The 24,414-nt window shown below is 43.8% G+C and overlaps 1 protein-coding gene and 1 long non-coding RNA gene across 3 annotated transcripts in view; both read right to left on the reverse strand.

Annotated features, from left to right (window-relative positions):
• The window catches only part of LOC141422551 (uncharacterized), an 83,657-nt gene that overhangs the window by 46,430 nt on the left and 12,813 nt on the right, over positions 1–24,414 (reverse strand). The window lies entirely within an intron of this gene.
• Positions 1–24,414, reverse strand: part of LOC141415439 (uncharacterized) — a 37,000-nt gene that overhangs the window by 3,750 nt on the left and 8,836 nt on the right. Inside the window, exons 2-3 of one of the 2 annotated variants that reach the window (XR_012440490.1) lie at positions 23,610–23,659; positions 18,792–18,811 (exon numbers count right to left, since the gene is read on the reverse strand). This is a non-coding gene — a long non-coding RNA (uncharacterized lncRNA). Of the gene's footprint in view, positions 1–18,791; positions 18,812–23,609; positions 23,660–24,414 lie in introns of those variants that run through there. The other variant, XR_012440558.1, reaches the window with a different exon arrangement.

The raw sequence follows: 24,414 nt of genomic DNA on the forward strand, positions 1-24,414 counted from the left end.
TGGCCTACAGAACATGCCCAAGATCACCTCGACTGTCTGCTTTCCCCAGACCCAGTCCTGTCCATCCATCCCAAGCAGCAGGCCACTGCTGTTCTGAACCTTGCCCACCACTGCCTCTCTCTGGGCTTCAGTTTCATTTCCTCTGCCATAAAATGCAGAGGAAGACCAGGAAACTGAACTCAAGGAGTGGTCTCAAACCAGTGCCACCCACCAACTCTTGGCTGCCAGTTCATAACAAAAGCAGTACAGAAATTGAGAGGAAGCACTCAGAAGCATTTACAGCAATATGAGCACATGGTCAGTGGAACTGTCTAGTTGAAGAGAGCATAGATTGGTATACGAGTTTTGTATGGCTATCTAGACAAAGTGAGTGGTTTAAAACTGCAGAAATTTATTCTCACTATCTGGATGTCAGAAGTCTGAAGTCAATGAACAGGCAGAGCCTCTGGAGGCTCTAGAGAGAACCTGTGCCTTGCCTCTCCCAGCTTCTAGTGGCCTTGCTATTCCTAGGCTTGTGGTTTTATGATTCCTATCTCTGACTCCAAATTCACACTGCCTTTCTCCTATCTGTGTGAACTCCCTCTGCCTTTCTCTTCTAAGAACACACTGCTTGCATTTAGGACTACTGACTAATCCAGAATGATCTCAAGATCCATCCTTACTCACACTACAAAAACCTTTTCCTATTAAAGTAACATTCACAGGTTCCAGGGATCAAGATAGGAATATATCTTTGAGGACACCAGTCAGTCGACAACCAGTTTGAGTACCATGGAATTCGGGTAGCTGCATGCTGTATACTCTACATTCATATCATTCTCCACAAGGGAAACAAGACCACTACCCTGTGTTTCCGCACAGCCTGAACAGGAGTGAACCAGATAATCTCTGATGAGGTCCCTCTGAGCAAACACACTCTGGATCCCTAGTACCCAGAAGCCAGGACGAGGCAGGACTAGATGCCAGCCCTACCCAGGGCTGGTCCCCCAGCGTCTCCAGCAATGCAATGCAGCAGCTGTCCTCTCTTACCCCAATCTCCTAGGCCTCACATGGCATTTAGCTGTGAAGTGACTGATCTGTTTCCTGTTCAAGTATGCCTTCCTCATGCCGGTGAACAATTAGGAAACAGAAACAAAACTGTAAACTGAAATCTGTATATCTAGCCTTGCTTTGCTGCTACCCCAGCCCCCCTGCCCAACAGCTCTCCCTCTAACCTCAAAAACACTTGGGAAGTTTCCAGGCCTTGAAACAGAATGGAGAAGGCATCTGACAAAGCAAGGACTTCATTTTGCACTGTAAGTTTGCTGAACTTGCCTAAGGAACACTGTGTTTCTAGTCCCTTTGCTAAGTTATACTCCAGCCTTAAAGGGCAGACTATTCAAAATGCCTGGAATGTTGAAAATGATAACACTTGTAACAGGGCTTCAGTAAAATAAGCACTCTCATCACTCAATTGCTGATAGGAATATAACCAGACACAATCATTCTGGAAAGCAGCTTAACACCTTCTGGTAAAGGGACTTAAAATTGTATATACCCTTTGACATTGTAAAACTCTACACTAGGGAATGAATCTGAAAAGGGGCAAAACATTCAAAAGATATCCTTACATCTGAGATGAAAAATTAAAGACATTTTGCCAAGAAGAAATTATGAGATAAATGATTGGTAGATTCATAAAGTTTTATGCAGCCGTGAGAAACACATTTTACCAAGAAATATCTAGTAAGAAACATCAACTACAATGAAAACAGCTACTCCTTAGGCAAGGCAGGTAGTACCCTAAACCCTTTAAGTGCTCTTTGTGTGCTTGTGTGTGTGTATGACTCACACACAGGCAAACAGGTGTTTTAATTCCAATTCTGCAATCAGAAATGCAGGCACTGACAGTTCAGGCATGTGCTCAAGGTCATCCTGTAGCTAACAGATGGCACTGGGATGAAGCCTATATAGCTTAGCTCCAGAGACCATGCTCTTAAACTCTGTAGTGGGCTAAATAACGGTCCCAGAGATGTCAGGTTTTAACTTGAAACCTCAAAGTGTTACCTTATGTGGAAAAATGTTCTTTGCAGGTGTGATCAAGTTCATAACCTGGAGATGAGGAAGAATCCTCAAGTATCTAGGTGGCACCTAAATCATCACAAGTGTCCTTATAAAAGAGGCAGATTTCGCACTCACACGTATTTTCTCTCTCTCTCACTCACACACACACGCACACACACATGGGCCATCTGAACACCACTGGAGTGATGGAGTCACATGTCAGGGAATGCTGAGAGAGCGAAGGACAGACTCCTCCCTACAGCCTCTAAAAGGAGCACAGTCCTACTTGCACCTTGATGTTGGACTTCTGGCCTCTCTTCTGAGAGAACAGTATCTATCATTTTAAGCTACTCAGTCATGGAAATTTACTATGCTGTGCTGCTCTCAATGCAGGAGAAAATATTCAGATGCTAAATTGAATAAAACAGAAACCAAAATTTATATACAATGATCTTAATTATGCAAATAAAAATAAATGCAAATATAAGTGTTTGCAGAGATTATCTTTGAATAGGATTACAGGCAATTTTCAGCATTATGCCTTTTGGTGTTTTTATAAATTTCTATAATTAGTGTGAATTTTTTCAAAGAAAAGAAAGTTTTTTTTTTTAATTAGCAATTCATTATATTTCTGCAACTCGAACTGAATCACAAGGATTAGAAATCAGGAGGTCCAAAACTCCCTAATAATGGTCTTAATTCAATCTTGGAGCAACACCTAGAAAAAAACAGCCACCGAGATGCACGTTCTCTCCATGGCTCTACTCAACCCTGGGTCTCTCCGTCTGTCAGTGTTCAGCCTCTGACAGGAGTATGATGTGGCTGAAGAAGTTTCAGGCTTTGAAGCAACACGATAACCTGAGACAGAGATGTTTTCCTCCTATGTACCATACACATGGGGAGGAGATGGAAGATGTTTATGCATTCCCAGAGTTCATCCAGCACAACTCTATAGCCACACCCCCAAAACAAAATACACCATTTAGTAAGCACGTAAATGCTTGACTTCTCTGTAGGGGACTTCACAGAATGATATGCCAAGTTAAATACGACTTGAATCAATCTTGCAAGGTTCTGACTCCAAGGCTATTCTGCCACAAAACTCTCTTCCTACTATCTATCCGGGGAATCACAATACCAAAGGGTGACTTTACTGTATCAACACGGTGTCCTTTGATTAAATACATTCATTTAGTATGTGTCAGCATACTGCACCAAAAGGGACAGCAAGATGTGTCTTTCTGATTAGCATTTTGTCTTGCTCATGTGATTGTAAACAGTATTAACTGCAGTAATACACAAGTAAATGTACAGATATACAATGTATATGTAAATGGATACTTACACATATGTATGTGTACGTGCATACACAGGGACAGAGATGGTGGTAAAAATGTGCATCTAGGCAGAAAGGACATGAAGCCAAGATATGGGAACAGGAGAAGAGAGTCCAGTGTGGCCAGGTGTGGTGCACACTGTGTGGTGCACATTTCTGTGATCCCTGCCGCATCTGGGAGGCAGAAGCAGGAGTACTGGGAATTCTACAGCAGTGTGGATACACAGTGAGCCCCTATTTGGGTGGTGGGGAGGAACAGTCCAGTGTGTGCAGATGAATGAGTTTAGTCACAACCCTCTCTGGAAATCCTGGAAGATCAAATCTAACTTTAACCGTGTTAATACGTGCACTGATGGTGTGAAAGCAATGGTGGTAATACTGTAGGTGTCTTAGCATGGATCACAGAGGTGAATATGTGCTTGCACTCTCTGAAGTCTCCCCACCATACGCTCACACAGCCTTGTTTTGTTTATTTTTAAATCAATCTCACCTAAGGATGTCCTGGGGGAAACAATAACAACTATCACTATTAAGTATCAACCCTGGATTTCATTTTCTCAATATCCCCCAGACTAAAGGTAAACTCATCAAGCACTTTCCCTGCAGGGAAAAAAAGCACTTTTAGTAGAGAACAATCAACAGAAAAAGTGTGGCTATTCAGATGTGGATATTCACAGATACTTCTTGAAGAATGAATAAAGCATGCTTGCTATTTCAAAGATTGACTCATGCAATGATAAAATGATACACAAAAGATCCTTCAAAGTGCAAGACAGACCAACCAGTGAACTTCAACACACAAGAAAATGAAAGTTGATGGAAAGGGAGGGGGTGGGGGAAAGGGGGAGAAATGACCCAAGCCTTGTATGCACATACGAATAATAAAAGAAAAAAAAAGAAAGTTGATGGATATGGTTTCAGATTGCACAATGCAGCAAAGCTCTGAGAAACCGCTACCACCACGTTCCGACGTAGTTTCAAAGGCCATCCCCAATTAACTGACATGACAATTTAAAAATCTACCCCTTTTCAACTACCGATCTTTCTAAGGCTGGATTTTCTGCATATATTTCAACCAACACAACGTACCACAACAGAATGACTGCAAAAGCATTTACGATAACCCAGCTATCTTCCATTAAGGAAGACCTTAAAAAGGTCTGAAAAGGTAAAATAATGTCACTCTTCTTACTAAGTATTTGCATTTTGGAAATACTTTCGTAACTATCTGATAACTACGTTATCATGTAATAGGTTTGTTATATTCAAACTTTTAATATTTTTAAATCTTCTGAATTTCTAAGATAGTAAATGTTGCTAGATATAATCCACATAAATGAAAGCTCTTGGGGAAATCTCACTAGTTTTTCAAGTCTAATGTAAAGGAGACCTAAAACCAGGTTGAGAACCACTGGTTTAATGTAGTGCGAGCAGGGAGTGGTGGTAGATGAAGTGAAGAGGCAAGAGAGAGAAGGACCCCAGTGTCTCTAACACTGCATGGGGTATTCAAAACTGATCTTACAAAGGTCACAGGAGGGTGCTGACTACCAAAATACTATAGACAGGTTTGCCTTTTAAAAAAACCAAGGATACCATAAAAGCAACCTCTGCTCCATAGCATATGATTCTAAAAACAAGTATGATGGGAAGTCAATCTCTAGGGCATTGAAGGTCCATTATTACAATCTTAAAGAAGATTTATATAAAAGAACAAAATTTAGTGATGGAAGAAAGAAGAAAAACAGAGTCTTGAAAAATAGATTTGCATCCAAATAAAATTTTCCAAAATGAAGGAGACCATCAGTAACAAAGTGCAGGGTTTTAACAATCTAAAGATGCCAAAATCAAGATGCATTTTGGGCAAGTCTGGAAAATAAAAATAAAGGAGTCAGCAAAGGGCAATAAACTCAGCTGTAAAGAGAGAAAAGGGAATGCAGCCAGAGAAGACAAACAGAGCAGTCAGGAATCGGAAGCAGGGAGAGCAATCAGCTTCTAATTCCACCACTGGAGGTGGGAAGGGTAGAGCAGGAGGAAGGAGACCCAGGCACAGCCTGCACAAGCAGACCTCCTGAGCAGCATTCTCACCAGGGAAAAGTCTGGTTACACCAATCAACAGAGAGCAGAGAACAAACAAAAGACAGCTATAAACACTTGCTTTTAAGGTGCTTATACTTATTTTCAAAGTCAAAACAGCCATTAATAGGATAGCTATAACTTAAATGAGAAGAGTGTTCTGTAGAGAACTCCAAGTCAGAAACCCTGGCAATGTTCTCAAACTCACTGTGCCTCACTTTCCTCTTCTGCAAAAATGGGGAGTCCATCACCTACCTCACAGGCTGGTGGGTACAAAGGCACTGCATCTGGACATTGTGAGGACAGGTCTGGCATCAGGCACATGCTCAATGAACAAAAACTGTAATTTTCATCACTGTCGTTACCACTTCAGAGGCAAAGCAGCATCTAGAGCTCTCAGTGCACTAACCCAGGCCAGAAAGCCTCCCCAGGGTCAAGCGTCAAGGTTTTAAAAATCACCAGTACTGGAAAGTGGGTAAGGAATGTGGACAGCTTTGGCCTGGGGCTATACACTCAGCTGAGAACTGCCTTTGACTGAGGTGACTAAGGCTGGGTTGCATGGCCTTAGTCACCTCAAAGCAGCACCACAAAGGCACCCTGGCAAGCAGGAGGAGACCCAAGACAGAAAAGATTAAAAAAAAAACACCTTTCAGAAGAGCCAACGTTGCTTTGCCAGGTACCTTTCACACACAATTTGCCTCCCCCGGATGTGGGCTTATACACTGTTAACCACCCCCGCGTTATGGACCAGGAAGCTTGAGGCTAAATTGCTCACTTGACCTGAGGTCCCACACACTCCCTCTCCAAAAGTTGCGGGCCAGCAGCTCTGAATCTAGTTAGAGCAGTGTGTTGGGAATCCACTAGATTAAAAGATATACACAAAGAGGAGGGAGAACTCACTAAAAAGATTTTGACTCACAGCAATTGAGGTGGCCAACTAAAGAAATGTTTCTGAAGGTCAGACAGGAAGAAGAGTAAGGAATATTTTGGCAGGGACAAAACCCTTGTTCACCTCCCATAGCTAATGGAACACCCAGGAAACATTCACTGATGTGCCAGATGCTGTCCTGGGGCTGGGGATACAAGCCAGCCTGTATGACTCTGTCCTCAGACATTAACTGAACAGGAAGCTGTTTATGTTCCGAGTATGGTGAACTTGCAGTACAGGGTAGTATAGAGGTAAGTCATGAAGAGGTCTAAGTCAGTCTGAAAGATCACAGGAGCACATGCAAAGGCCCTGAGGTCCTTCAAAGCCTGGAGCTAAAAGGCCAGTGGAAAAGGAAGGTAGTTAGCAAAGCTGAGAGGTAGGTAGAGACCAGATTATACAGGGCCTTGTGACCACACACATTTCACACTCTTCTAAACCTATGTGATCTCTGAAGATCCCATTTAAAGGATAAGGTCACTGTGGCTTCAGTGTAGAGGCCCGGAGGGAATAAATGAGCATATAGAAATGGACTGACCACAGCCTCTGAGAGACCACACACACACAGAAACACATACAGAAAGGGACACACACATATACAGACACTCCGAGACACACACACAGGATATACTCAGAGACACATACGTACATGCACAGAGACACACAGACACATAGATACACACACAGACATACCCAGGCAGAGGCACAGACACAGATGTACACACATCCAGACGCACAGACACAGACACACACAGACAGAAACACACACTCATGCAGGCCAGCTGCCTGAACTGGAACCCTGGCATCACCTATGACCCTGGCCTAGCTTTTCAACATCTCATCTGCAAAGCAGTGACAATGATATTGTACCTACTGTATATGCTGTTGTAGAGATAAAGAAGGCAGTATATATAAAGCCCGCGGAAATGCTAGCTTAAAAAAAAAACAACCTATTCTTATTATATACAAATGAAAGTCTTACAAAATAAAACTCAACCTTAGTGCAAGTGGTACATTCTCATGTTTTCCGTTTTCTTTCTTTTTCTATCTGTACTTCTGAGTACTGGAAAGGACCCTCTACATTCATTTTAGCATCCAGTAACAAGGGTCATGACCTGCAGTTACGAATGATGGTTTGTCTTGGATGCAGGAAGAGAAGAAGGTAGAAGAGTGACAGGACTTAGAGAACACGGGAATGTGAGGGGAGAGGAAGAAGAGCTCTAAGATACTCTCAAGTCACTAGGCTGGTGGCAGTACCATGTTTGAGACTGGGATCCCAGGGATGAGGAGCAGGTTTTAGTCTGTGGGAGGAGGGCAAGAGTAGACTTTCTCTTTCAATCTGAACTTGCTGGCGGGAGGATTTGGGTACAGGTGATGAAAGCTTCATTCCCAAGCAGGGCATCACATGGAGGTCTTATAAGTATAGCTACTGATAAAGGCTGCACTTGGTGAGGCATATAGCAGCACATGGCCGACGGAGGACTCTGGGTTTTTGGGGCTCTCACTAAATGTCTTTCCTTACCCAACCAGCATAAAATACTAATCATATTTAATTAGAGTCCATTTGCCCATCTGTTTCCTCTATTCTCTAAGCTGCTTCAGGGCAGGGACCACCCTGTCCCATTCATCTTTCTACTCCCCAGGCCTCCCAAGCCCGGTGCCTGTAGCAGATGCGCAGTGAACACCTTCTGAACGAAGGCCATGTTGCAGAAGAAAATCTGCAGCATTGGAAGCCACTTCCAGTGCAGAAAGTAACCAACGAGAAGCAAATGGGAGGCTGGGAGGCTGGGAGGCTGGGAGGCAGAATCTGGTAGGAGAATTCTGATCGTTTGCAGGGCTGTGGGTTAACAAAAAGCATTAGCTTTTACCATTATCATGGCAAAAATGAGTTTAAAAAAAGTAACGCTAAATTCTGAGATGTGTGATGGGCATAGACGTTCATGGTCAGAAACCGAGAGTCTGGGATGTAAGCCAGAAGACAAAAGAAAAATAAAACAAAAAATCAGCTCATATATAAATACACATGTATAAAATCATAAATAAAATGTAATCTCTTCCAAAGGTCACCTCAATCTTTAGTGCTTGCTACACTTTCCCATCAGCTCTACACCTTCTCCAGAAAGCCTCCATCCTCTGCCCCCTCTGAAGCCTTAGCACCTTGCACAGGACAGGAATGGTTATACTCATTCTCATCCACCCCACTCTCACCCCTCATTTATTTAGAGGCACCCAGTAGTAGTTGACTAATTCATTCTATATTAACTGATTTAGGCATTAAATATCAAATTTAGATTCATAATTTCTACTAGGTCTGAAGCTACCACGTGCTCAACACCTACTCCGTAACACACCTAGCTAAGACTTTACGTCACCTCCTGTAATCCTCATTTCCCATTTCACAGGTGACAAGATAGTAACACAGTTCAGTAAGGGGTAACACTACATTCAAACCCAAAGCTATTGAACTCCAAAGCCAAACAAATGTGCAAATTATTCCAAAATTTTAGTGCTGTTATTCCTGTCACAGAGAAATAAAGAACAGCTCATCTGACTCAGAGGCAGCCCTCTCTGCTCCCCAGGACATAATTAAGACTCAACTCAGAAAAAGTCTTTTTCAGCTTTTAAAACCCATAATTTATCAAGAGTCACTTATTCATTTCCTACAAATACTAAGTCAGGTCAAACAACTCTGTGATTAAAGAAATACATATACTGAACATGCTAATGGCATCCTTTGCTTCTGAAAGCATGTTTAATTTGTAGTAGTGACAACCAATGATATTCAGGATAATCAAATCATTAGTGTTGAGTGATTAATACAATAATCACAGAAGTTCTACAGTCCCTTAACTCCTGCTACAGCACCCCCTACACACTTTTGTGTGTACGTTAGTTCACTTTATCCTCAGAAACTGTGAGGCCATAACTATACCCCACTGTATGTGAGGAAAGAACCAAGGACGACAAGCCCTGTGAGTCACTGAAGGTCCCAATGTTGGTTATAAGGAAACAAAACACCTCTGCTTAGCTAAGGCAAACTACAATGAGAGCAGTTGGGCAAGTGGGGGGGTCCAAGGCAAACCTTCGTCCTCCTGAAACCCAGCAGGCCAGCTTTCCCCAGCAGAGAGCATGCCAGGGCCACCAGAGCTCCAGAACCCTGCCCGAGCTTCACCACCACAGACAGAGCAGGGACATGGGCTTGAGATAATCCCCACCATGCCTCCGAGCCTGTCCACAGCCCAATCCTGAGTTGGGCAGCACAGCAGCAGCTCCCCATCAACATCTCTCCACAGTCCAACCCATTAGTATCTGTGATCTGATTGCAAGTCCCATATCAGCTCTACATTCCTTCAGGTTTCTACACAGAGGCTGCTTCACCTGCACTTCGAAGTAGCATATCCATGCACTGGAGTCTCTGTAGAAACAGAGGAAGAGACGGGCCCTTCAGGATCCTATATTTACGAGGTTGCAATACCGCCCAGGCTTCTCTTCCAACACCCAGGTCGTCTTAAGAATTTTTCTTTTACTTAAAAAAACAAATTCAGGGAGAGCCCTGACTGTCCCAGTCAGGTCAAGAACGACCTGAATACAGGGAACCAAAACCTGTATCTGGTAGGCCCCAAGAGTGCAAAGGGAAAAAAGTACCTCAGAAGAAGGAGGGGTAGCCAGATAAGTGAAATTCTATGCCCACAACTGTTAAATCCTGCTCTTTACACCCCAAGCCCATGACACTATTTGGAAACTAAATTGTGAAGCACCAAAAGTAGAAAAATCACCAGAACATAATAAGGTGCTGTGTAGTAAAGACATTTAGTGAAAACAGAAAAGAGAGAGATCCTAGTCACTGATATCCAAGTAGTATCCTCAAGTTAGAGCTCCTAGACCAAACTGTGTGCTAGGAAGACCTACCAACTACGTCCTAACTAGTGAGAGTCAGTCTGGCCTTCCCTGCCTCACCACCCTTCCTCCTCCACAGCCCAGCCTTCCTTAGGCTATAGGATTCACCTGGGGGCAGGTGATAATGAAGTCCTTTCTCCCAAGGAATCAGAAACACAAAACAAGCCCACAGAAGTGAAGTCAGTTGCTCAATTTCCTGCAAAACCTGAGGGGCTAATGAAAGACACAGGCAGCTCTCCATGTGTGCCTAGTGCTGACTCAGAACCATTTCCAGAATGAAACGAGACCACCCAGTGCTACTAAGTAGGCAGCTCTGGAAGAGAAGTGGGCAGGGGCTGTCGCCCAAGCTGCCTTCTTAACAGCCATAAAATGTGGCTGATTCCTTCTCACGGAGAACTCACTCAGCCAGGCACTATTCTAAGTGCTTTACAAATGCTCTTTTGTTTTAATTGGTACAAGTCAGTTCTCAGAAGCTCCCATAGCTCATGGAGACTTCTAAAAGGAGCCTAGAGAACAGGATTCTTTGTTATTCTTTTCTACACGGCTGACATCAATCCCTATTTCTCTAGTTCTGGCATTTTGCTTCTCTCAGAGTCCACTTTCTTTTCTCCTTCGACAGACATGAGATAAAGGTTAATAATTATTAAGCAGTTACAGTGGGTCCAACATTATATCCATTATCTCACCTGATTCTCATGGCAACCCTAAAAGGGGCGGCCTCCTTCTAAGCCCTCTTCAGAGAAGAGGAAACAGGCCAAGAGTGGGGAGGCCCCATGCCAGGCTCACTTGCCCAGGGCGTGGAGTGAGAGGCCAGGATCCCAGGCCTGCGAACTAACTCCACTTCCTTCTTGTACCCACAGTGAAGAGCACTCTAACAGCAGAGTGCTTCTTGTATGGCTATATGGTGCCTCTTTAAAAACTACTTGTAGGGCTGGATGGAGGCATAGATGAAGTGCTAGTGTACCTGCCTACCAAGCAGGAGGCCCTGAGTTCAAACCCTAGTTCAGGGAGGGGAAAAAAAAAGCTACACTTGACAAGAACAATATGGCTGTCCCTTCAAATCTTTTTGAGGTGAAATTCATGTAATGTGTTTATCAATGTGCCAGGTGTGTACAATTCAGTGACATTTACACATTCACGGTGCTGTACAATCACTACCTCTGTTTAACACCAAAACATTTTCATCACCCCAAACAAACCCACTAAGCAGTCAATCCCCACACTCCCCTCCCCACAGCCCCTAGCAATCATCCATCTGCTTTCTCTCTATATAGATTTACCTATTTTAGATATTTCATGTAAATGGACTTCTATAATATATGGCCTTTTGTGTTTGGCTTATATCACCTACGGCATAATGTTTTAAAGGTTTATCCATGTTATAATTTATCTGTACTTTGTTCCTTTTAATGGCTGAGTAATATTCCATTGTGAGGACACATCACATTTTAACACTTGTGTTGCTTCTACCTTTTGGCTTTCATGAACAATGCAGTTATGAATTACTCATTTACAAGAACTCACACTGTTTTCAGTTCTTTTGAACAGAATTAGGATGGAGATGTTGGGTTATACAGTAATTCTATGTAGCTTTTTTGAAGAACCATGCCCCTTCAAAATATTTAAAAATTTAAAATTCTACCAAGAAAAGCCCAAAGGAAACTGAAAGCAAAATTCAAAACCACAGTGTAATCAAAGTAGTTAAAAATGCCTTTTCTAATGTCATTTTTAGTAAGTTCAATCTAGACACAAGTATACTTATTTTTAAAAGGTCAGACCACCACTAAGGCAGAACTAAGATATAAAATTCTACCGAATAATTAATGAGGGTTGTTGTATGCCTGGTATATATTTAACAACAAAATCATACCTAACCAAGGCTCCACTAGGAACCACATGGCTGGCTATAGCACTTTTCAACCAAAGAAAACAGTGGAGTGGACAAACAGATCCAGAACAAAGACAGCTTTCTGTGACCAGGAAGGACTAGATTTCCTGCCCTTGTTGTCATTTTCAGTAACACCATCTTTCTCTTTAGAAACATGTAAGTCCCTGATGTTTAAAAAAAGAAAATCAGCAGTCTTTAAGTCATCTTGGCTGGTGCAGTGTGGCTCACACTACCCAGGAGGCAGAGATCAGGAGGATTGCACTTTGAGGTTCCAGGAAAGCCAGGGAAAAAAGTTAGCAAGTCCCCATCTGAACAAACAAGCTAGGCATGGTGACATATACCTGTCCTCCCAGCTACGTGGGAGACCATAGGTAGGATGACTAGGTCTAAGGCTAGGGGGCAGGAGTGAGACCCTAAAGCAAAAAGGACTGAGTGTGTGGCTTGAGTGGTAAAGTACCTCCCTAGCACATGTTAAGTCCTGAGTTCAGGACTTAACACTACCATGAGGTGGGGGAAGAAAAACCATCCTGTGTTCCATCCTTCAAAGACCATTTCTCATCAGGTCTAAACCATCAGCAGTACTTTATTTTTCCCCTATTTTTTATTAGCACATATTGATTGTACAGAGGTTTCATTGTGATGTTTCCACACATGCATGTAACGCACTGTGATCAAATTCACCCGCCCTATTGCCGTCAGCAGTGCTTTAAGAATGAACAGCCGGAGGCCACCACACAGCTCGCTCTGCATTGGGTCTTTGGGCAGTTTTGAGGTTTACCACCAGCAGCAATGGTAACTGGGAGGATGAGATGGGAATGCAGAGGGACTGTATGAAAGAGGATGCCTCAGTGCCTTTAAATTAAGTGAAGAAGAAAACAGTTCTCTGAAGAACATAATCAACTAACTACAAATGACAAGACTGACTCTTCTAGTACAGCAAGACACTGACATGACAGGGACGGCTGGCGAGGCAGGCAGCAGGCAGGTGAGCTGGCAGCACTCACTGGGCAGGTGTTCAATTAGGCGGGAAGTGAGATGAAAACAACTCAATTAATTCATGGTGCATGCCTGTCGGGAGAACCAGAAGATGAGCCTGAAACGTCAATCGCAGACCAGACATGAACTCCACAGCCCTGCTCCTTACGAAAATGGGGCTCACAAGGAAGCACTGCGAAATACAAAAATACACTGGGAGGGGCTCGGTAAGCTCTTAACATTCAAGCTAAACTGAAGGCCAGGAAGGAACAAAGCAAGAAGGCAGCTTATTAAAGATCACAAAAGCCAATCCTTTCTGGCTCATCCTGGTCAGCCTCAGATAGACTGGGGAGCACAGGACAGACATACAGACAAAATTTAAAAGCCAATGGCAAAGTAACAGGACCACCCCAATTTATAATATCCCCTGGGTGTGAGGTTTGACTCCAGCCCAACAGGCGTTACCTGCAGTCTCAACAGTCTAGGAAACGCACAATAAGCATGAGCAGCCCTGGCAGAAGTAAGGACAGGAAGAGACACTAAGAATAGAAAACGAAGAAAAAAAAAACACAGGCTTATCAGGACCACATCTGGCAAAGTAACTACAAGCCCTTAGTGAAAAAGGGAACCTTCACAATCCTGCAGACCTCACCCATTGCTCAGCTGACAAGAAATGGGACGCCTGCTGCACAGGTGTCTGAGGGATCCAGCCAACTTCCTTGTTTCACAAAAAAGAACACTGAGGTTCGGAGAGGCTCAGCAACCTACCAGAGCACTGCCAGGAACAGCAAGGCCAGGCCTAGAATCCCAGTCTCTTGGAAGATGACGATAGTAACAGTTCTCACCTGCTGCAGTTTATGAGCCTGCCTCACTCCTTCTGACAACATATAAAGGGGTAGAATCTCTTTTGAGCTCATTTTACAGATGGGGCACAGACAGGTTAAGGTGCTTGCCCAAAGTCACACAGCTTGTTGGAAATACAGACAGGCTAGGAGCCTGGTCTGGCTAAACGTTTGTGCTCTTAACCATTACACTCAACTGTCTCTAAACTATGCTGCTTCCAAAGAAAGGACAGCTTTTCAACTAAAGTGTAAGTCAGAAACTATCATTAGGTAACTTTTAGTATCTACCGCTGTTACCTCCCAAACCACGAAAACGATCAGCACTTACAGGTATAAAGGACAAAATTATTTTAACTCTGGGGAGAAAGATGGCTTCCACCTGAACAACATGAGTAGACTTGGACTTGAAAACAAGGGGCAATGCAAAAACCTAGCCTGTTTGGTCCTCTCTTTTGTGCACCTTCAGCAAGTCACCCTGTGAGCTACTGACACACACACTTTCATGTGTTCACTGCACAGCAGCTCTGCTAGGCCCAGTGGATGATGTAAGAACCAGCATCTGCCAGATCTCAGAGCGTCCACCACAACTGTGCTAGACAAAAAACCACCAGTTCAAGCATATACAGTCCTACCTTAGTTTCGGGAACCTTGCTTTTAGAGGAAGTTTAAAGGCTCTTGGCTTTCCCAAGAAATGCCATTTGCATTCTCAGATCCAACTGCAAGAGCCCTATTTCATGCCAACACTGTTTTCTACATTAAAAACCAGGACATCTCCTTGTAATGCACACGCCTGCTCTGCTGCAATAGCTACTTCCTTTGACTGCCACAACCAAGCCACAGGTTCAAGCTATGAGTTTAGTTCAAATCAACAACCCTCACAGAACTGGAACTCCAGGAGCTCTAACTGGGACCCTGGGACCAAGGTGAGCTACATAATCGCTCTTAATATTATCATAAAACCAGCCAAGGGAGGTGGCTCATGCCTGTAATCCCAGCCACTCAGGAGCTGGAAATCAGGAGAGTCATGGTTTGAGGCCAGTCCTGGCGAAAAGTTCATGAGACCCCATCTCAACAAATAAAAAGCTGGGCATGGTGGCGTGTGCTTGCCATCCCAGTTACCAGGGAAGCATAAATAGGAGGACTGAGGTACAAGCCAGCCCAGACATAAATGTGAGACCCTATTCAAAAAATACCTAACAGCAAAAACGGCTGGGGGCATGGCTCAAGTGGTAGAGTACCTGCCTCACAAGCACAAGGACCTGAGTTCAACCCCCAGTACTACAAAAAAAAAAAAATCATAAACCCGCTGGGAGCCAGTGGCTCATGCCTACAGTCCTAGCTACTGAGGAGGCGCACAGAGCAGGAGGATTGCAGTTCAAAGCCAGCCTGGGCAAATAGTTCACAAGACCCTATCTCAAAAGAAAACCCTTTACATAAAAAGGGCGGTAGAGTGGCTCAAGGTGTAGGCCCTGGGTTCAAAACCCAGTATCACAAAAAACAAATCATAAATCCAGGAAGAATAGGTGGTGCTTATCAGATCCTAGGCATCTAACTCAAACACGAACTAGCTCATCTAACCTCACTACACCTCTCAGGTAGGTGCCACTATTACACCTAGCTGAAAGATGGAGGAGTTGCCCAAGTTCACACAACTAAGAAGTATGCACACACAATGTAAGTTCAAGTTTCTTGACTTCACAGTCCAAGCTCTTGTCACACAGTTGGCATCACAGGGGAGTCAAAACTCTCCCTCTAACCTAAGGGTTGGATAACTGAGTCTACAAAATAAACAAAAAGGAGGCAGACTAGCAGGAGAAAAGGCATATAAGTTTATTTACACACACAGAGGTGTCATATGAAAGAAAAGTAAATACTCGAATACCCAGGAAAATACAGAAGCTGATCTTTGTAGAGGGAGAGAAAGAAGAAGTAGACAACTTAGGGAAAAGTAGATGATTCTAGAAAAGATGAATGAGTCCTCAGAACAGGTACAGCCTGTGACAAAGCCTATCTGGGCGTGGCGTCGGCCTCCAGTCCCCTCTCCTGTGACACCAGTTTAATCTTCCCTGGCTGGTAAGAGTCTAGTGGAGGAGATGAATGACAATTGAGTTCCTTTTGGATCTGTCTTCAGCAAATGCAGGAAACTCATCCCCTTCCCTGCATCTGCTATTCCCTTGGTTTGTCCGAAGCGATGTATTTTGCTACACCCCAGTGTGTTTCTGCTTGTCTCATTCTTAACGCAAGGGCAAGACCGCCTCTCTCATTTCCTTGAAGGGACAATACTCTCCAAATTATCTTTAACACTCATCTGTCTGAAGGGGAACCTATAACCAGTTCTTCCAGCAGACCAAACAATCAGCGAAGGACTCAGCACTGGGCTAATGATGAAGGGGACAGAAATGAAAGAGAAAGAGCCCTGCTACAAGGATTCCACAATCCAAGCAGTACTGACATAAGCAATAATCAAGACAGCCTGACCATGACCATGGTCAGAAACACATTTCCACCTGTGACTCGGACAGTCACACACGCACATACACAGTTTTACTGTGTGTGATACATTAATATTTTTTATTCTATTTCATCTTTTTTAAAGTGTCAAATCACTAAACTAATAGTGCGAAAAGCTCCTTCTCTAGAATGCTGCATTTAGCACTAATTTTAAAACTAAGCAAAGAATGTCAGAAAGTTCTTCCCTACGTCTCATTTAAGTTTCTTGGGATGTTAAATTTATATGGCTGGGTATGTGCTCAAGACAACTATGCCAGTGTCTGATTTAAGGGCCTGAGATGTTATAGCTGCATTCAAAACATGACTTTTGGGGTGCACTGCAGGCTGTGGTATAGTGGTAGAGCACTTGCTTAACATGCATTAGGCCCTGGGTTCGATACCCATTACCACAAAAACAAACAACAAAAAAAATTCACAATCATAAAACAGGAGATAACACTACTCATCCCTTCAGCTCATTCTCAGCAGAGGGGCTGTGGACATGGCATGAGGAGAGAAAAATCTGGTTGTGGCACCAGTCCTTATGATGGAGCACATTCAGCATCCCTGGCCCCATACAGCTCCCAGCACCCCTGGTGGTTGAGAGCCAATTCTGCACAGTAAATGGCCATAGCTGACCTGACAATGTAATCTACCTCTCTGCCTTCTTTCTGCCAGGTTACGTGCATAGCCCAAAGCTTTCACATCTTTTATGTAGGTGTCAACTGCACTGCACATAAAAGTATGACACATAAAATGCTTAAAACACAACAGAGCACAAACCATGTTCCTGCCTTTGCAGAGTTTGCTGACAAGTTCGGGGCATAGGGACAGATAAGCAGAGGGCTTCAAAGCCATCACTACTAACACCACTATCACGCCAAGACTCAATCTCTAAAGAAAAGAATCCTGGTCTGAACCCACAGCAGTATTAGCACAATCACAACTCCAGGCCTATCTCCCATACAAGAGTTTAGGTTCCTTCAGGACTGAAGTAAAGAAAATTGCTCAAGATCACACAGCAAATACACACAAAATTAGAATTCACAAAGATCAAAAATCACAGGTCACTTTTCCTGCTCTTCTTGAAGCTTTCTCTATGCTTGTCTCAAATTTATAAAAATGAAGGAGGAAGAGAGGAAGAAAGGAAAAAAGGTCTCTCGTTAGTGGTAGGAACTTTAAGATCGAATCTACTAGATGCCTGAGCAGGTCTTTTGAGAGGCCAGAGGCCTTTCAAGGCCACCTCACCATGATTATGTAATCAATGAAAGTATTACCCTAAAAGTAAACAAGTCCAATACGCATGTTTGAAATACCTGTTTCTTTTTCCCTACTGAAGTATTTCATCATTTTAGAAAGACTAATCTGGGCACTTCTGAGAGGCCATGTGGTTAACATGAACTTGCTTAGGGTTCTGATTCCCAGCAACTAAAGCAAAAATCCCAAAACCAAAATGAAGGGAAAATCTTAGAAAGATCCTACCTAAAATAAGAGCTCCTTATGCCCCATCCTGGCCCTCTTGTTTTGGAGGAGGATTTCCAGGGGGGGTTCCTTACCACTGTCCTGAGGAAGGGAGGAGTTTCTCAGGCTTCAGCTTCTGTAGCTGAGCTCTGTGATTTTTCTAAGTCATGTTGGTTGAAAACTAGTTGACTCCTGTGACTTACATATGTTGTTTCACTTCTACTTTACCACAGCTTCTTTTAGATATCATTATTAGCAATTTATAGGCTACAGCCTGAGGAAGGCTAAGTAGCCAGCCCCAGCTGACAAAGCCAGAAAATGCCTGGGAAGGAGCCCAGCATGAGCCAAGCACTCCTAATGGGGAAGCCTGCTGGGTACCAGCAAGCCCAAAGAGCATCTGAACAGCCCTTTTTCCACTTTCAGAACACAAGCTAATTTTAAACAAACACCCTCTCAGATGTTTTTTAGGAGCCATTCAGGGGAATCCATGGCATAGAGAAGAAAGCTGCTACTCAGAAGAGTGTCAGATCTGTAACTTCCCTTAAAATCCCTGTCTGTGAAACAGGGATGGTGGTGGCTCTCAATTGCAAGAGGAGCCAATACCTGGGCAAGACTGACATGCCAGCAACTATAAACAACCTTAAGCTTATTCCTGCCAGGACTCTCTAAGCATCTCAGGAGGAAAAGCTGTAGAGACAAAAGACACACCCCCTAGAAATGTGGATTTGTTCCTCAAACTTGCAGGGAGAGCATGGAAGGCTGCCAAGGAGGAACCTTCAGCCCAGCAGCTGGCACACACAGGGCAGGTGGTTAATTGATGCCATCACCACCTGCAGTCATCAATCTCACCACCTCACTGCACTTGTCTTGAGCAAGGACACCTAGAAAAAAGTAGTGAAACAGGAAAAGATGCAACAAAGGGTAAAAACTGTCATTTCTGTGGTCCAGTCACTCCACTGAGACAGCCTAAAATCTAAGTCCAGGTTCAAAACAGTCCCCTCTGCCCACTGCCAGCCTCTCCTGGGAGGAGGGTCAAAGAGGTCACAGAGCCTCAATGAGCTCCCCATTCCATCCAGGACTCTTCTGTGCCCAGGGTTGTGGTGCAAAAGACCAGACTCTGGCCCTGCTACTCACACATAGGTCTGTGGGCAAATCACTGAACCACCTGGTTTTTTTCTTCTGTAAGTGGGAAAAACAATACTCACATTCCAAGGCATAAGGATTAAATGAGATAATCTACATAAAAGGCTCAGCACACAGTAAGTCAACAACTAAAAGCTATTGCTGCCTTAAAACAGAGGCAAAGTAATGTTGAGTAAAAACTCAATTTGATTCCTCAAAACGAAAAGGTTTCCTGCAGTTAGTAGGGACCAAAAATTTTCAGAAAACGAAAAATAGAAGGTGAAAACCTCCACTTTGGCTTCCTGAGTGGTTCCAAGGCTTCTCTACTGCTGCTCCCCTAAAGGCTGGAGAATTCAACTGTCTCCTACCCACAGACTCATCACACTTTAATAAATAAACCCCATGACCAACCAGAGTGCTATGGCCAAATGTAAGCCAACAGGATTTGATCTGGAAATTAAATTCCATGCAGCACAGCCATACTCAGTTCAAAATAGGTATCTGTGACTTACTTTGTCTTTGAGTACCAGTCTCAAAGCCAAGAACAAGTGGACAGTGAGATAGGGCCACCAGCTTCCACAAAGCCCAACACAGACCTGGCTTTCCTTTCAAATGAATCGTATGCTGCAACAGTGATGACTCCAAAAATTACCCCAATGGTTACACAGGAATCCCAGCCAAAAACAGCTAACTCAAACAGTTGTTAAAAAGCAAGCAGTCATTAGGGTTGTGGCTCAAGTGACAGAGTACCTGCCTAGCAAGCACAAGGCCCTGAGTTCAAAACCCAGTTTAAAAAAAAACCAACCAGTCACAGATGTCAGCCAACAACTTATCCCCTTTCCATCCCCACTCTCCCCAACAACCCACTTCCATCCATGTGGACCAAAGGCTACAGTTCTCATGGTGGGGCCTACTCCCAGCCCTAATTGTAGGTCTTCCCTGTGAAACAAGGGGTTGTCTGAGACCTAAGGCCCTGTCTTCATCTTGACCTTCTGCAGTGTCTTGCACAAATGGGTCCAAGGAGAATGCGAGCTCCTCTCCCCCCAACGACACCGTCCAGATCCCAGCACACTCACACACTTAGGGCTACTTAGCATTAGAGAGTAGAATGGAGGGACTGAACTGTGGAGGCAAGGCAGACAGCTGAGACCAGGGAAAGCTGCTGCGTACTTCAACCACATGGAGCTACAAAATCAGGTGAATTACAATTCACCCAGGCAGGGATATGTGCATCTTGGGGAGAATGAACTCAAAGAACTTGGCAGGGATGAATTTCAGTAAAGGCCCACAACAGTTAGTACTGGGTAGAACACGGAGGAACATCCACTTTACCAGCTAAGCAACAGCAGAAGAAGCATGCTGACAGCCCAGAAAAGCACATTCAAACCCATCCTTCTCGGGTCTCTGGGGTGAGCCCCACACACTCTTCCCTCAGCATTAAACGCTCAGCATAGAAACAATACTCGAGAGCCCTCGGGTTTACTTAGCACTTTCTTAATCACCAGCACTATCGTGGGCATGCAGAACAGGCACTTCCATCGACCACTTAGAAATGAGGAAATGAAGGCCAAAGCATATTTACCATGTGGTAAAACCGAGACTGAAGCCCAGACCTTCTAACTCTTAAGTTCAGTGCTTGTTATCCAAAACTACCCAGCATAGTGCACCCAGACCCGGTAATACCATCCATCTGAGCTCTGGGCCACGGTGCTTCCAGCACACCTTGCTGCCGGCCACCTTCTACAGACAGAATCCCAGCAGACACCCTGCCCAGCACAGCAGCACACACTTCAACCTTTCTCACTAACACAACAGAAGCACCCAAGTCATCAACCTTGGTATCCATCTGCCTCACGCTGATCCTAGCTTCCTGACAAATACATAAAATGTAACCCCAACAAGTCTCAAGGGAGAAACACACAGAGTGAATGGTTTTCTTCATTCAGTGGTGGGCAGGACAGAATAAGAAAATGTATCCCAAGGCCACAAACCAAAGAGCCCAGAACGCTGAGGCTTTCTGAATATCTGTCAGTCTGCCCTCAAATACTGTCTTAGAAACTTACCAGTTCTGGGATCTTAGGCAAGGTCTTTGTTTTCCTAAGTCTCAGCTTCTAGTTTATAAATAAGGAGTTAAAGAAAGGGTCTCATAGCAAATGTACTTAATGCTGCAAAACTGTGTACTTAAAAAACGGTTAAAGTCAATTTTACATTAGGTATATTTTAACACAGTACCATTTTCAATGGTCTGCTCTGCAATGATAAGACATCGTAAAGGCTTTTTTTTAACTTAGATCTTGTGATTGCTTGGCGAGTACTCCACCACTTGAGTAAAGGCGCGTTCTTATAGTGTCTAGCACACACAAATATTGATCCTAAATCAATATTTGATTTCATTCACTGATTTTAACAGTTGATTTTAATTAACATTGATTTTAATAGGCTTTACTACAAAGAGAACACATGTACAATGTAGAAAATGCCAAAAATACAACAATGTAAACCTACAATACCAAAATCCAGAGATAACCATTTAAAAAACATTTTATGATATTTATGAATTTGTTAATTCTTAACAAATTTAGTACTTAATGTATATGTAAGCATGGAGTATAATCGATTCTTTCCTGTCTTACTTGTAATACAAAAACAATTTTTACAACATCCAGAAATACAGGGCCTGTGTTCAAGGCAAAAATAAAAAATTCTGTGTGTTATATGGATGATTTTGTTCCTTGCTTCATGTGTTTATTTGCTTCCTGTAATATATGCGTTAACTCAAACAAAAGTTATTTAAAAATAAAAAAGAATAGAAAGTTGTATGAAACTTGAGAACAGATGAGGTTAAGCAACTGAGAGACCTGCCTCCAGAGATGGAGATTTAGCCAAATCCTCTGTATCTGCTACTCCTCTCACTATCATCTACCCAGAAAGCAAGAACCCTGACCATCTGGCCAGCCGGGAAGAAGACCATACAGAGAGCACTGGAACTCAGGGTCTTGAGTTCGGGGAGAGCTGGGTACGTGTCAGGTTGGCTGGGACAGAGTTCATGTTCCCTTTTCTAGAGAGCCGTGCCCTCAAGGGATTCCCATGTTACTAGGGAAGCAGCGCCAAGGACCTGCCCTGGGGGGAGGAAGGCAGCAAATAAGGGAGACACTCATTTCATCTACCCCCAGGTTAAAGATCAGACAATTGAGGCTCAGAAAGGCAAATGGCTTTCCCAAATTCTAGGATGAGACCAGAATTTCATATTTCAGTACCAAACTGTGGACCAGAAGACTGCACTCTCAAAACTCTGAGCTAAATCACAGCATGCAGCAAGCTCAGAACCCAGAGAAGACCTTAGGGCCCACATTGAGTGTGATCTTACCCACCAGCAAGTATTTACTTACTAAATGCTTAAGTACATCCACAGATAAAAACCACCCCTGGACACAGGATAAAGAAGCTATTTTATGGGAAGAGTTGGATCCTCCTCTGGCTCTCAATCCTAAGCAAGGCCCAGCTCTGCTCTAACTATAACTAGATCCCAAACTTCCTGAGTGGCTCTGGCAGAGAAAGGCTGTGAACTTAAAAGGCAGTTCCTTTAAGGAAGTCCTTTTGATGTACTAGGAGGAATTACACTCTTACCGAACACATCTGTAACGCTAGCTTCTACCTAGGAATAGTCTACACAACTTTATTTTGTATAAGTATGTTTTGCTTGAGAGGGAGAAGAAGTGTTACCCCAAAGGTAACTCCTGAAACATTAGAGAAGCAGCTGCAGCTGGCACAGGGAAATCTGTTTCCATCTCTGCTTACACATAATTATATTCTAAAGTGATGTCTCTTGGGGGTCTGGGGTGCCAGCGATGCCCACATAACCTCCTGACATGGGCAGCTTCTGGTATGTCCTCAGGCAGATGCAGCAGGCCCAACCATGGCCCATTTCTCAGGAGTGCTCATCACACAGTGGTAGGCCCTTTCCTGCAGAAGCCTCAAGAGGAAATTCCACATCAACCAGATAAGGCGATTTCCTCTCAAGTCTGAAGCTGGAATCTGAAATCATGATTTCCTCAGTAATAAAGCAAGCTGACCCAGCCTTGCCTTGGACCGCTGGGCCAGGTATGCTGAGGACAAGCCTCCAGATACTCAGCTTGCAGGAGTGTTTTTATGAAAAGTATGAAGTTTGAAAACTTTTAGGCCATACAAAGTGGGTGGTAGAGAGGCCCTGGGCTCATGTATCCACACCAGAGTTCAATGGCTTTCCACATATCCTTTTGGACTTTCCTCCCTGCCCTGTTTTCAAGGCCGAATGTGGTCCGTTGACCAAGGGAGCAGACTTGACTCTTCGCAGCATAATAACTTTACACACAGAAGGATCCAGGAAGCTGAACAAACTAAGTCTGCACATGGACCTCAACATCTTCTAAATCTGCTCAGAGCAAAGAGCACCTGAACTATCAGCAGTGTCCACCACACAGGCCCAGGGCTGGAGGGAAAAGAGCCTACCACTTCAGGTGGTGTGAGGCTCTGTAGCTCACAAATGCTGTTTACTGGCAGTCCCTACCACCACCTCACCTGTCTACTGTCTCCTTCTCCAGGCATGTGGTTTATGGGGTGAAAGGCATCTGGAAGGAAAGAGAACAGACAGAAAGGATGGTGGATCAATAGTCAAGAGAGCACTACATTTTTTAAAAACCTCGAAATAACTGCTGCAAAATATCTAGGTACACACACACACACACACACACACACACACACACGGATGGCATGGCCATTAAGCTTAGAAAAATTCAGTTGGTTTACACTATCTTGCTCTCATATTGTGCTCAAAGCCACAAGGGTGGCTCCAGGCCTACTAGAACAAAGTCTTCACAAAAACAGGCAAGGACCTCCTTGATCCTCAATCCCCTCACATATCCCCACTTACACACATTGCTCCTTAACCACCCTGGCCCTATGCCATTTGTTGGCACATGAACCCACCTCAGAGCCTCTGCAATTTGCTGACCCTTCTTCTCCATTCAGAACCTCCCCCAGAACATGCCTTCCTCTCACCCCTCCCCCTCACTGAAGCTTGAACACCTCCTTCTCAGCAAGGCCTTCCTTGGCTACCTTCCAACACCTCACCTTCCCCCTTTGCCTCATCTCACATACTCCCGGGTTTGACAGTATCCCAAAAAACTCATATCCATCTGGAACTTCAGAACGTGACCTTATTTGGAAATAGGATCTTTGCATATACAATTGGTTAAGATGAGTGTGACGGATAATTTTACTTATCAACAAGCCCAGATATTTAGCCATCAATTCTGTGTTGGGGGAGGGATCCTAGATAATATGAAATTTTGCATTGGTAGATTGAGTAAAGTAAAGCAGATTG

Source organism: Castor canadensis, chromosome 1, assembly GCF_047511655.1.
Source record: "Castor canadensis chromosome 1, mCasCan1.hap1v2, whole genome shotgun sequence".
NCBI lineage: Eukaryota > Metazoa > Chordata > Mammalia > Rodentia > Castoridae > Castor > Castor canadensis.